The sequence below is a fragment of the Schistocerca serialis genome, chromosome 3 (genome assembly GCF_023864345.2).
Source record: "Schistocerca serialis cubense isolate TAMUIC-IGC-003099 chromosome 3, iqSchSeri2.2, whole genome shotgun sequence".
Classification (NCBI taxonomy): domain Eukaryota; kingdom Metazoa; phylum Arthropoda; class Insecta; order Orthoptera; family Acrididae; genus Schistocerca; species Schistocerca serialis.
Genome location: NC_064640.1, coordinates 472,127,105 through 472,139,509, shown reverse-complemented (window position 1 = coordinate 472,139,509; position 12,405 = coordinate 472,127,105).

Below are 12,405 nucleotides of genomic sequence, written 5' to 3'. Positions count from 1 at the left end.
AATTAAGATAAAGTGAAGCTGACATCATGCCTGGCGCAGATTTGAAGCCCAGTAGTTTATTTGCGTAGTGCAAAAGTGGTATACCGTTGCCTAACTCCAGATACTGTAACGACTTACCAATCCTTTTACCAGGGACAACGCATTTACGTTGACTCCATATCACTGTGAAACTCGATTTCCGTTTCATTATAAACGTTGCCAGACGTGATAAATGACAGATACAAATTATAGGAGCGGCCAGGGGTCGAACGAGAGCTTTGGACCTTAGCTCTGGTTGTTTGATATTGAGATGCTGAGCACTAAAGAGAATCAGGCTCCGATAATGAAACGTGAAACTGCGGCATTCCTTATCAACAAATTATCCCTCCAGTGTATCATGTTTCCTACTGATGAATGACTTTTCGTTGACGCTTTTTTGTAAAACTCATGACATTGGCTGTTCCGGAGAAGTTCCATGTAGAGACTTCTGTCACAGTAATTCTGGAATTTCCAGCCACATAATCGGATACTTATAAGAAGAAATAAGAAGAAGTGATTCATTTCACGTCAGGCTATTACAAGACTAGAGGGGGGGTGGGGGGTGGGAGTTTATGGCCTGTAGGTAGATTTCCAGCCCCAAAAATTGCGTAGTAGGTGGTTCTGTGCACTGTGCAGGAGGACGAGATTGTAGTCGTGGAGCGAAGCCAGCCCTTCGGACAGCTTGCCCTGTTACTTCGCCTTGGCAACCAGACATTTATATTACACCAATAATTACCACATACCATGTGAGTAACTGATCAGTGCTCAGTCGTACTACGTGGGCGTGTTAAAAAGTAATTCCTCCAAAATTCACATTCGTTTTCAATATCGGTTGAGACACTACACGTCATATATATTACTCGGTAGAATTTCCCGCTTCTCTGACACAAGCTGCAGCACTCTGATCCCAGAGCGCTCCGAACGATAGCGTGTAACGAGGCAGTGTGTAACGTAGCTATGTTGGGGCCTAACAAACAGGCCCTCAGAAAATTGAAAGCACGAATCCGAAGAGCACGTCCACACATGGAGCACCCTCTCTTTCAGCATGAGAATGCCAGATTACACACGAGCACTGCCACATCCGTAAAAATCCGATGCCTTGGGCTAACCCTCATAGACCATTCTCCATACAGTCAAGACCTGGCCGCATCCTGTTACCATCTGTCTCAGAACTTTAAAGAACGCCTTCGAGGAGCTCTCTTTGACACCGATGTAATGGTGGAAGCATAGGTGAAATTGTAGCTGCGTCCACTAAGTCAAACATTCTACAGTGACGGTATCAAGAGACTGGTCTCTTGTTTGGAGAAATGTGCCGGTCGCCAGGGTGTCTATGTTGAAAAATAAATTTATCGACGTGAATAATAAAAATGTAGAATGCTTCTAAAGCTTGTTTCCTGTGCAAAGCTTTAATAGTTTCCACATAAATAATTCGCAGTTGTTAGATTTTAGCATGATGTCATACACGATGATGAAGTAGCAAAACTCCCATTCGTCTTGCATTACGCGACAATGAGTCATCACACACGCAGGAGAACTGGTACAGCTGATGAGAGAAACTATTGTTTATGACGTTATATAATTCTTGAAAGACCGATAGAAATTACACAACAAACTGAGAAGATTACGCTAACGACAGAGCTTGCCAACATTCAAGGTAATGAAGAAATAACGGTTTTGAAATCCACACTAACGCTAAATGAGATGAATAAAATGAAGCATACCCAAAAGCTCCCTACTATTAATAAGGAAGTATAGTAAAGCAATACACCACAATTACAAGGCGCATATCTGGTAACAAATAGCAGACGTATCGGAATAACGCATAAGGAGTACATCAGAACATGGAAGTAAACGGCCGTAAAGCAGAGTGCGCTAACGCTCCAGTACCAAGACTGGATGACGCGACCTGCACCATATCTATTCCGGTTTGCGGATTAACGACGAAGGCTGGTGTGCTGGCCAGTCTGGATGCGGTTTTTAGGCAATTTCCCACAACCAGCTGGGTAAATACTGGGCTGACACCAATGTCCCGCCTCACATACTACACACGAAATCACTTAGGAAACATTCTAAAAGCTATAACATGAATTTACTTTAGGTGTAGACAGCTGGAATACACAAATTGCGTGCGGTGTGGAGTGGCGACGTTAGGAAGGACATCTGGCCGCAATCATCACTAACGCTTCCAAGACCTGAATAACAATGCCGACGCCGCAGAGAATTGGCAATGGACAAGGAAGAAGATAGAAAACACGTGAGCACAGCTAGAAACCTATCATCCGAAACAAATACATGGTACAGTCTGATACTTGTGACCTAATTAATCTCAAATTCTATCAAATAGGTGATAATTTTTGTATGGAGCAAAAAACTGGCAGTATCTACATTTATGTACAGCTCTTCTTAGTTTGTCTGTTTAAATATATCCGTCTACAACAGTTAGATATTTTGTCTCGAGTTACAATCTACGCACGTTATCACTTCTTATGCCTCGGCAGTGATAAAGTAAAATGTTGATACATGTACCCACTACGTATTTACGAAATTCTACTAATGAATGTCAGGGAAAACAATCAAAAACGCATCATTTGGAAAGACCCGAAGGGTAGTTACGTAGATTGCAAATTTGGGCTTGCTTACATGAGCAGTTACTATAGATCCGCCACTGTTATCTAATGCACGAGGTTTAACAAAACTCGAAATTAACCAAAACAGGGTATTTCTTAATGGAAAAATTTGTACTGTGAATAAAACTGTTGCCACATAGTTACTGTGTTCACGCCATTAACATCAGTACGTGCTTAAAAAGTAATCGTCATCCTACAAAATAGTTGCTTGGATTAAAGTTATCCTTCTTGATAGCGGATATCCACTTCATACTCATATCTTTATTTCTAGAATAATTGATAATATTAACATTATTGTTCTCATCGTAATAACCGGAGCGACAAGAAACACAACACTGTTCCTGATTCTAAACATTAATACTCAGCTGCGAATATTATAATATGTCTCATGGGTGACTAGGAAGCATAAAGGAGCAGAATGATATAGTAACGATTTCAACCACCGATAAAAACTCAAGTTGAACTTTCGTCCGTCGACGCAGCTCAGCTGTTACGATCTTCCGTTGGTGTCGACATTTTGCACGTGACGTCATTCACGAGTAAAGCGACAGGTAGTTCTCTCTGTGACTTTCGACCGCTACGAATGTACAGGGTTCCATACACCACCTCATGTCAGTAGAAATTAGTGCGTCAAAGAAAGGATCTATAAGCGAAGCATACAACTACCATCGTCATACCTTAGCAAAAAGGGGCTCTGAGCACTATGGGACTTAACTTCTGAGGTCATCAGTCCCCTAGAACTTAGAACTACTTAAACCTAACTAACCTAAGGACATCACACATATCCATGCCCGAGGCAGGATTCGAACCTGCGATCGTAGCGGTCGCGTGGTTCCAGACATACCTTAGCAGAAGATTTGACAGCAAACCCGAAAAAATTATCTTTTTAAATAAAATAGCTAAGTGGGTCTAAGTCTTCCATGCAGCCACTTGTCGTCCAGACAGTTGAAGATCGCAAAACGAAAGCCGAAGTTTTAAATTTCACATTTAAGAAATCTTTGACGCATGAAAATCGTAAAAAGATAGCATTCATTGACCATAGAACAGACTACCGTATGGACGATATTGTGATAAGATTTCCTGCCGTAGAGAAACAACTGAAGGAGTTGAAAACAAATAAGTCACCACGTCCAGATTTAACCCCTATTCGGTTTTCCAAAGAGAACTCTACAGCAATGACTCCTTATCTAGCTCGCATTTATTGCAGCGCAAGGTCCCACGCCACGGGAAAAAGGTAGAGGAGAAAAATGTTCAAATGAGTGTGAAATCTTATGGGAATTAACTGCTAAGGTCTTCGATCCCTAAGATTACACAATACTTCACCTAAATTATCCTAAGGACAAACACACACACCCATGCCCGAGGGGGGACTCGAACCTCCGCCGGGACCAGCATAGGTGACTCCTGTATATAGGAAGGGTAAAAGAACGAACCCACAAAATTATAGACCAATATCGGTAACATCGGTTTGCTGCAGAATCCTTGAACACACATCCATTGCGAATACAATAACTTTTTTTTAAGTCCGAGAATTTTATTTCCATAAATCGGCAATGTTTTAGAATGCATCGCTCATGAGAAACTCAGCTTGCCCTATTCTCACATGATATACCAGGGACTATAGATGAAGTGAAACAGGTAGTTTCCATATTTTTAGATTTCCGGAAAACGTTTGACACAGTGGCTCATTGCATGCTGTTAAAGAAGGTACGAGCTTGTGGAACAGGTTCATTGACATGTGAGTGGCCCGAAGACTTCTAAAATTATAGAACACAGTGTGTTGTGCTCGACGGCGAATGTTCATCAGCGACAAGGGTAGCTTCAGAAGTGGCCCAGGGAATTGTGATAAGACAACTGTTATTCCCTACATGCAAAAGTGATTTATCGGACCGTATGGGCACTAATTTGCGGTTGTTTGCTGATAATGCTGTGGTGCATTGTAAGATGTTGAAGTTGAGTGACTGTAGAAGGATACGAAATGAGTTACACAGAATTTCCAGTTGCTGTGATGAGTGGCAGCGAGCCCTAATTGTAGGAAAGTGTCAGGTAATGTGGATGAGTAGGAAAGACAAACCTGTAACGTTCGTCAACAGCATTAGTAGTGTCCTGCTTGACAGAAAACATCGTTTAAAAATCTGGGCCAAAAGTTACAAAGGTGTATGAAGTGGCAAGAGCACGTTAGGATTGTGGTATGGAAGACGAAAGATCGACTTCGCTTTACTAGGGGAATTCTTGAAAAGGTAATGATATATAGGATGCTACTGCGACTCATTCTTAAGTACTACTCGAGTATTTGGGGACTGTACGAGTTCAGATTAAAGGAAGATATCGAAGCAGTTCAGAGACCGACTGGGTGATTTGTTAATGGTATGTTCGGAAAACACACAAGGGTCCCGGACATGCTTCAAAAACTGAAATTGGTATCCCTGGAGGAAAGGAGGCATTCCTTTCGAGGAACGCTATCGAGAAAATTTAGAGAACCTGAATCTGAAGCGGACTGCAGAACGATTCTACTGCCTGCAGCATACACTTCCCTTAAGGACTACTACGAAGTTAAGTTACAAGAAATTACGACTCGTGCGGAGGTACACAGACATAGGGATGGGGGAGTGACACAGTATCGTTCACAAACAAATTTTCATGAGCAAAACAGGGTATGTGAATCTGTGCACTGTGCAGAGAGCATTAAAGTGTAGTCGTGGAGAAAAGCCATCCCTTTGTACAGCTTGCCCTTTGCTTTGCCTTGGCTTTCATATTATACCAATAGCCCCCATGTACCACGCGAATATCATGGAAATTACAGCTTGAAACACTCTCACTAGACGGCTCTAAAATGTAGCTTGTAATATGCCGGTATGTGAAGTTATTACGTCAGTGCGTGAGAAGCACACACTGAGAAAGCTAAAAGCACAAATTCGAAGAGTTCATTCACACATGGAGCTACGTTTCTTTCACCACGGCAATGCCAGACCACACATGAGCCTTGCGACATCTGCAGAATAACCGGCGCATTGTGCGCATTGTCGTCGATAATTCTCCATACAGTACCGACTTCACCCCATCCTCTAAATAAATCGAAGTGAACAACCAAATATAGAATGTTTTAAAATTTGTTTTATATAAAAAGCACATAGAGTTTTCAGAAAATGTGTTCGGAGTAATTACTTTTCAGCACGACCTCCTATACAACGGTAAAGTAGCAAACATCATATTTAGCTAGTGTCACGCGAAAATATGTCATCATATATTCAGAAGAACTTCTAAAACTTACTGCTGAGAGAAAATATTTTGTATGATGCTATACATTTCAGCTAGAGAATATACAACCAGCTGACAAGCTTACACTAACAACAATTTTGGCCAAATTAAAGACATTAAAGACATAACGATTTTGAATTCTGCGAAGGAGGAGGCTTACCTAGCAGTTCCCCAATATGAATAAGGAAAAATTAGAGCAATCTTATTAACCCAGTAGTCATCTCTAAAACCTTACATCCAGGTCAACTATGAACACACAGTGTAACAAAACTATAACACGTATATCTTGAAACAATCAGCATAACGTTTAACGTATTGTACAAAGAACATATCGGAAAATGAAAGTACATTATAGCGAATTTGACACCAGTAGATCATGTACAGGAAATACATCAACTGCCAACATTAAACATTTGTAAATAATCAGAACTGGTACAAGAAGATACCTTATTCTTTTGGAAAATTGGCACAGAGTAATAACTTACTACAACCGGCCGTTCAGCCGAGAGCGTTAAAGTGCCGGTACTATGGTTCGCCGAGGCGACCTGTTCCGTATCGCATCCGGCTAGCAGATTAACTAAAAGGCCTGGTGAGCTGGCCAGCGTGGATGTGATTTTTAGACGGTTTCCCACGTCCATTGGGTGAACACTTGGCTAGTACCAATGTCCCGTCATAGATACAACCTAGGCAAAAATTCAGAAGACGTTCTCAGGTTTGAACAGTAATTTACTCGAGATGCAAGCAGATGGGGTACATGAATTCCCTCTCGGGGGAATGGTGCCGTCAGGAGGGACATCCGACCACCAGTAAGCACTAACATTGCCAAGCCCTGTATAACAACGCCGGCCTTTTAGAGAACCGGCACGGCGCTAGGAACAAGAAGATGAAGAAGACATAAGCCACGTGTGCACAACTAAAATCCAAATTCCGAAACATAGGTAGACTACATTCTGAGCGTTGTAACCAAATTAGGTATAAATATGCCTAGGTAAGTGTTAATGTCTTACACGAAGTATAGATCCTGTATTAACTGCATTTATGCACAACCCTTCTCAGTTTCTCTGTTCAAATATATCCGTCTCTAACAGTTTTATCTTGTTTAAAGCAATCTATCGACGTTGTCACTTTTTATTCCGCAGTAGTGATGAAGTAACATGTTGATGTATGTTCCCAAAAAGAATTTAGACAATTCTGCTAATAAATGTCATATGACACAATCAAAAACTCATTATTGGCCATAATATAATAAAGAATTAATCTGCTGCTTCACATCAAACATTCTCATTGATTTGGAATGACACGAAGAGTAGTAAGGCAGATTGCAGGTTACAGCACTTTTTCAGAGTTGTCATTTGAGTATACGTGCAGTTACTGTGTTTCCAGGATTCTAATCTATTGTATGCGCTTTAACAAACCTTCGAAATTAACAAAATTAAGTGGTATTATTCATAGAGAAATTTGTACGGTGTATCAAACTTTTGCGACATACTTACTTTCGTCAACCCACGGACATCTCCTTCCAACAGAATAGTTTGCTAGGAGTAGTGTTATCTGTACTCATATCCACTTGACATACATATCTCTGTTTACTGACTGGTTGGCAATGTTAACCTTCTTACTCTAATCGTAATTATCAGAACAACAAAAACGCAGCACTGTTCCTCGTTCTAAATATTAATAACTCAGCTGCGAATGTTAGAATACGTCTCAGAGGAGACTACGGATGTCAAAAAATAGAATGGTTTAAAAAATGAATTAAAGCATCGATAAACGTCCCAGTTCAACTTTCGTCCGTCAACGCAGCTTAGCTGTCCGAATTTGTCGTCGGCATCAACATGTTGCACGTGGCATCACTACCAGATAAAGCGACAGGTCGGTGTCTCCAAGGTATGGATAGCTACGAATGTAGACGGTTTTGTGCACCATCTTAAATTATATTATTCTATTCTCTCAACTGTGACATTAGGGGATAGCCATATCCTGGTACTGACCTGCGCTAAGCGTTCCTGATAAACTATAGGCCAATTTTACATTGAAATATCTAACGGGAAACTGTTAAGGTACAGGGCACAAACAAATGCATACAGCTGCAGCGTCAAACACATCTCACATTATGTCAGTTACTTTCATCATACATCATACATCACTGAACCCAGTTATTGTTACCTATCATGTTGAAGACTTGCATGCACCGACGGAACGGGAAATTGTTGTAAGACGGTCTTCACAACATGCCTCAAAAGTGATAGTTAAGTATTTCCATGCCTCTACGACACGTTTACTAAAATACTTCCTCATGTGGGTTTATGGTATTTTCAGAACAGAAAAATCCATTCCTACAGATGATAAATGGTGTAACTGCATGCGGTAAATTAGTGTTTATAACGTTCCTGGAACCTTTCATATGAAGAAAGCTACCAAACACACCTAAGACATATGCTTGTGATGCTGGTCACCATCTTTCATACTTTGAGACATATCCATTAATTAGCGTGGGAGTCTTGGTAGTATCTTACTGACTGATGTCACAGTTCGTTAGTAGAGGTTGAGTGACTACAGAGCAAGTGCTGACGGGAGAAGTACGCAACAGTAAAGTGTCAAGGAGAGCAGACTCTGCTGGTTTCAAAAGGACTACACCACGAGAAGATGGTAGGGCACAAACAAATCTGACGAATAGACAGATGGCAACAGCCGAAGTCTACGCAGAGGTTATAAGCTGTGTCGCTACGTAACGTCAGGAACATACTCTGAGCAAAATAGTTAAAGGATCACGTTTTTACAGCCCCTTCATTTTCCCAAATTGCGGCCTACGAAATTAAAATTCGGCTCAAATGTGTGTGCAAAAATGCTCAGTAACCGCGTAAAAACGTGACGTACTGTGATGTCATTCTCGAGCTTAGTGATGCTTCAGACAGCAAGGTGCCGCCACATACAAAAAGAAGTCTGGACGTTTCACATTCAAATACGACAGTTTGTAGGAGCTCAACTCGAGTCCGTCTAAAATAATCCAGTTCGGCAACACGCTCAATGCCAACCACAAACGTTTGTTGAGCAAAATGTGCCTGTACAGTGACAACCCTTCACCACTTCCTAGGTGCCTGCACGCGGACGACCTCTTTCCCACTCTACAGGTGGATAGCGTTGCACTGCTTCTCCAGCGCATGCTCATAGGCATTCACAGTCTGTGGCGTGTCAAAGGGTTTGCCGGTCCGCAAGCACCCAGAAATCGGCCAAGGCTACTCATCTCAGGGCCATAGCGTATACTTTCCGTATGGTCGATTTTAGATGCCACAAGAAATTTCAAAAAATTACAGTCAAACGAATAAAATTCAAGAAGTAAGCCACTTCGATACTGTTTTTAAATAAAGAAAATATTAAGCACCGAGCAAGGTTTGACTCAGAACCTTTCGCTTAGCAGCCATACCCTTTTTTCTTAATCTCATTTTGTTCGCTTTTGTTCGTTGCATCTGCTCGGGGCGGACGTCGTAAGACATCTGTTTAAGTTCGTTGTTGATCGATTAGTTCAGTTTTTTTATTACAGAGGGGCGCTAACCCTCTGACCGAACACGCTTTTGTGTGTGAGTGTGTGTTTGGTCGTTGCGGACGTCGCAAGACATCCTGCTCAAGTTCGGTGGTTGATCCTTCCACTCAGTTTTTTATTACAGAGGCAAACCAGCTGCACGCTGAGCTACCGTGCCGGCGACACTTTAACCATTACGCTAACGCAGCTCCTCATTCAATTACATTTCCCGGAGGACTTCAAAATATCACGCAAAATATCGACAAACACTGTTGGTTTGATTATGAATTACTCACGCTCCGTCGAAGTACAATAGAAAATAAACAATTACCGCTGTTCTTTATTGCGATAAAGCGGTTAGCGAGAATGATACAAACCCCTTTCCTTGCTATCGCCTGAATTAGGAGGCTTATTGCTTGTCTGGTTTAATTAATTAATAGAATATGAAGCAATTGGTATAAAGAATGCTTTTTCCAAACTTTCTATACGCGCACTTTAATATAGCTCACTGCTCACGCTCGCAGTTGTTACACTATCTTGGTATCAACAAGTATTTCTGGCGTATTAATGCTGCTGTTCGTTCTGTAGATGATTACATCCGGTTCATTTTAACATGCACTGGGTGCGCTAATTCACGCAACTGGGCATAGCTGTCCACCTCTTACGTAGTCAGGGGCATACGAGATGCGTCGGTGCGTTCTCGTAACGACCTACGGGACTGGCCACCTTAAATGTGTTCTCCAATGACGGAGATACAATTACGGTGAACCTTCCTATAACTTACAGAGTCCCTAATTTGTCTTTTTCTAGGGGAACGCCCAGAAATACTTGTTTTCTATTCTTTATTCACGTGTTTTTACAAAATAATCTAGTGCATTTCACTTTCACAACACCGAGAGGCGAGATATCATTATTAATAATAAAAACACAAAATATAGCCACATATAAACGAGACATTCTACCACTAAGATCAGTACATACACAAGCAAACAAGACACTTCAGCAAAAATCCTTATTCTAAGCCTATATTTACTACGTCCGGGGTCTGATCTAGTCAGTCGTAATCTTGCCAGTTAAGGTTGGATGTACCAGGCTTCGGAGGGCGGACTTCGACCTCTTCCAGGTTGTTATTCCGGTAACCATTATTCCTGTTCCTTCCCGATTGCTGATTAACGCCGCAAGTCTTTTGTGATTTTTTATGTTGCTCCTGAGAGTGTCGCTATTCTTCCGTGTACCTTCTTTTCAAATGGTTCAAATGGCTCTGAGCACTATGGGACTCAACTGCTGAGGTCATTAGTCCCCTAGAACTTAGAACTAGTTAAACCTAACTAACCTAAGGACATCACAAACATCCATACCCGAGGCAGGATTCGAACCTGCGACCGTAGCGGTCTTGCGGTTCCAGACTGCAGCGCCTTTAACCGCACGGTCACTTCGGCCGGCACCTTCTTTTCGAGTTTCCATTACTCATACCTTGATTGTGGCCGTTGTAGTTCGGTACTGGCCTCCTATCCCACTGGGGTCCATTATTGCGACGGTTGCTATTTTGTTTACGATGTCGGCGTTTCTCGCACGCCTGTTCCTCTTGAAATGCGAATTCCAGTTCGCGCAAAATGCCGTTAAATACCTCAGTATCGCTACCACAACGACCAGCAAGTGATTGTTGATACGAAATGGGAAGTTTCATGTAGCATAATCCGACGAATTCCGCACCGCTACATGGGTTGTCTAGGTACTCGTTCCTTTTTGTCATATTTTCAAAAAAATTTACCGGACTCCGGTACCCTGCCCCTTCCTTATCTCTGGACATCGTAATTTCTTGTTTTATCCTTTCTTGGGTTTCTTTAGACCAATACTTGCCCAAGAAAGAATTTTTGAATTCCTCGAACGAGACGCTCGTCTTCGCTACATTTCTCATGTACTCAGCGGTCGCGCCCTCCATATGGGAGCACACAAAATCCAGCTGGTACATCAATGGCCAGTGTGGGGGCAAGGATAACTCGAATTGGCCCATAAACGTTTTTGGATGCAAGCTATTACCTTCGTCCCTGTAGTGATGGAACTTTCGGACTGAAACAAAATGCTTGTAGTCGAACCACCCATCATTCCAGTTATCATTTCGCCCGTTCTTACGATTCGTGTGACATTGGGGCGTGAAATAATTCTTTCCGACACGCTATCGTCATCTCTGCCCCTCTGTATGTTCGACAGTTGTTCGGTACATCTAATCAGCCGACAGCAATTGTGCTCACTGGACTGCTGCGCGCCGTCCGTGGATACCTCGGTCGTTGCCTTAGATTTGTGAATCAATTCGTGGCTCCCGTTGCTTATAGCATCGACTTTGACACAACCTGAAGCGGGTATCTATGTTCCAGCAAGTGAAGGATCAGTCGACGCAGTAATTATACACTTTTCCTTTCCTGATGTCTCTGTAATGGCAGTTTTACCGCGTCCTCTAAATTTCTTTTTAATATCGCCACCTCCTCTTTCAACATCTCCTTAGGCCCTATGTCCGGTTGCTCTTGTTGCTTTTCTTCGACACGTTTTATCCCACTTTTTAGCCTTGATATTATGACCCTTAGTACTTTTGCCGTGCTTTGCGTTGAGTCCCGAGTTTCTCTCACGATTTTCCTTGCACCTTTCGCAATTAATTTGGCTTCAATTGCCGTTCGTTTGATGATGGCTATCTCTCTCTCTATTTTGACGCCGAGATTCTTTACCTCCTCTTTTACTTCCCTATGAACTTCCGTGAGCCTATAGTTCAGCTCCGAATTCGCCTTTTTAATTTCGGCATTAAGTTTGGCGCTCTGCTCTACGTTCACCGTCTGTTGCAACAGGTCCGTAATATTTTTGAGAGTAGCCGCATTTTGATCCTCGTTCTTTTGTGGTTGAAATGCGACTCTTCTCCTCTGTTCTGAGGAACCCTTCGATATCTAGACAAGTACCGTTTCCGCGCCCCCGTCGGATCACTTGTGAATGAAT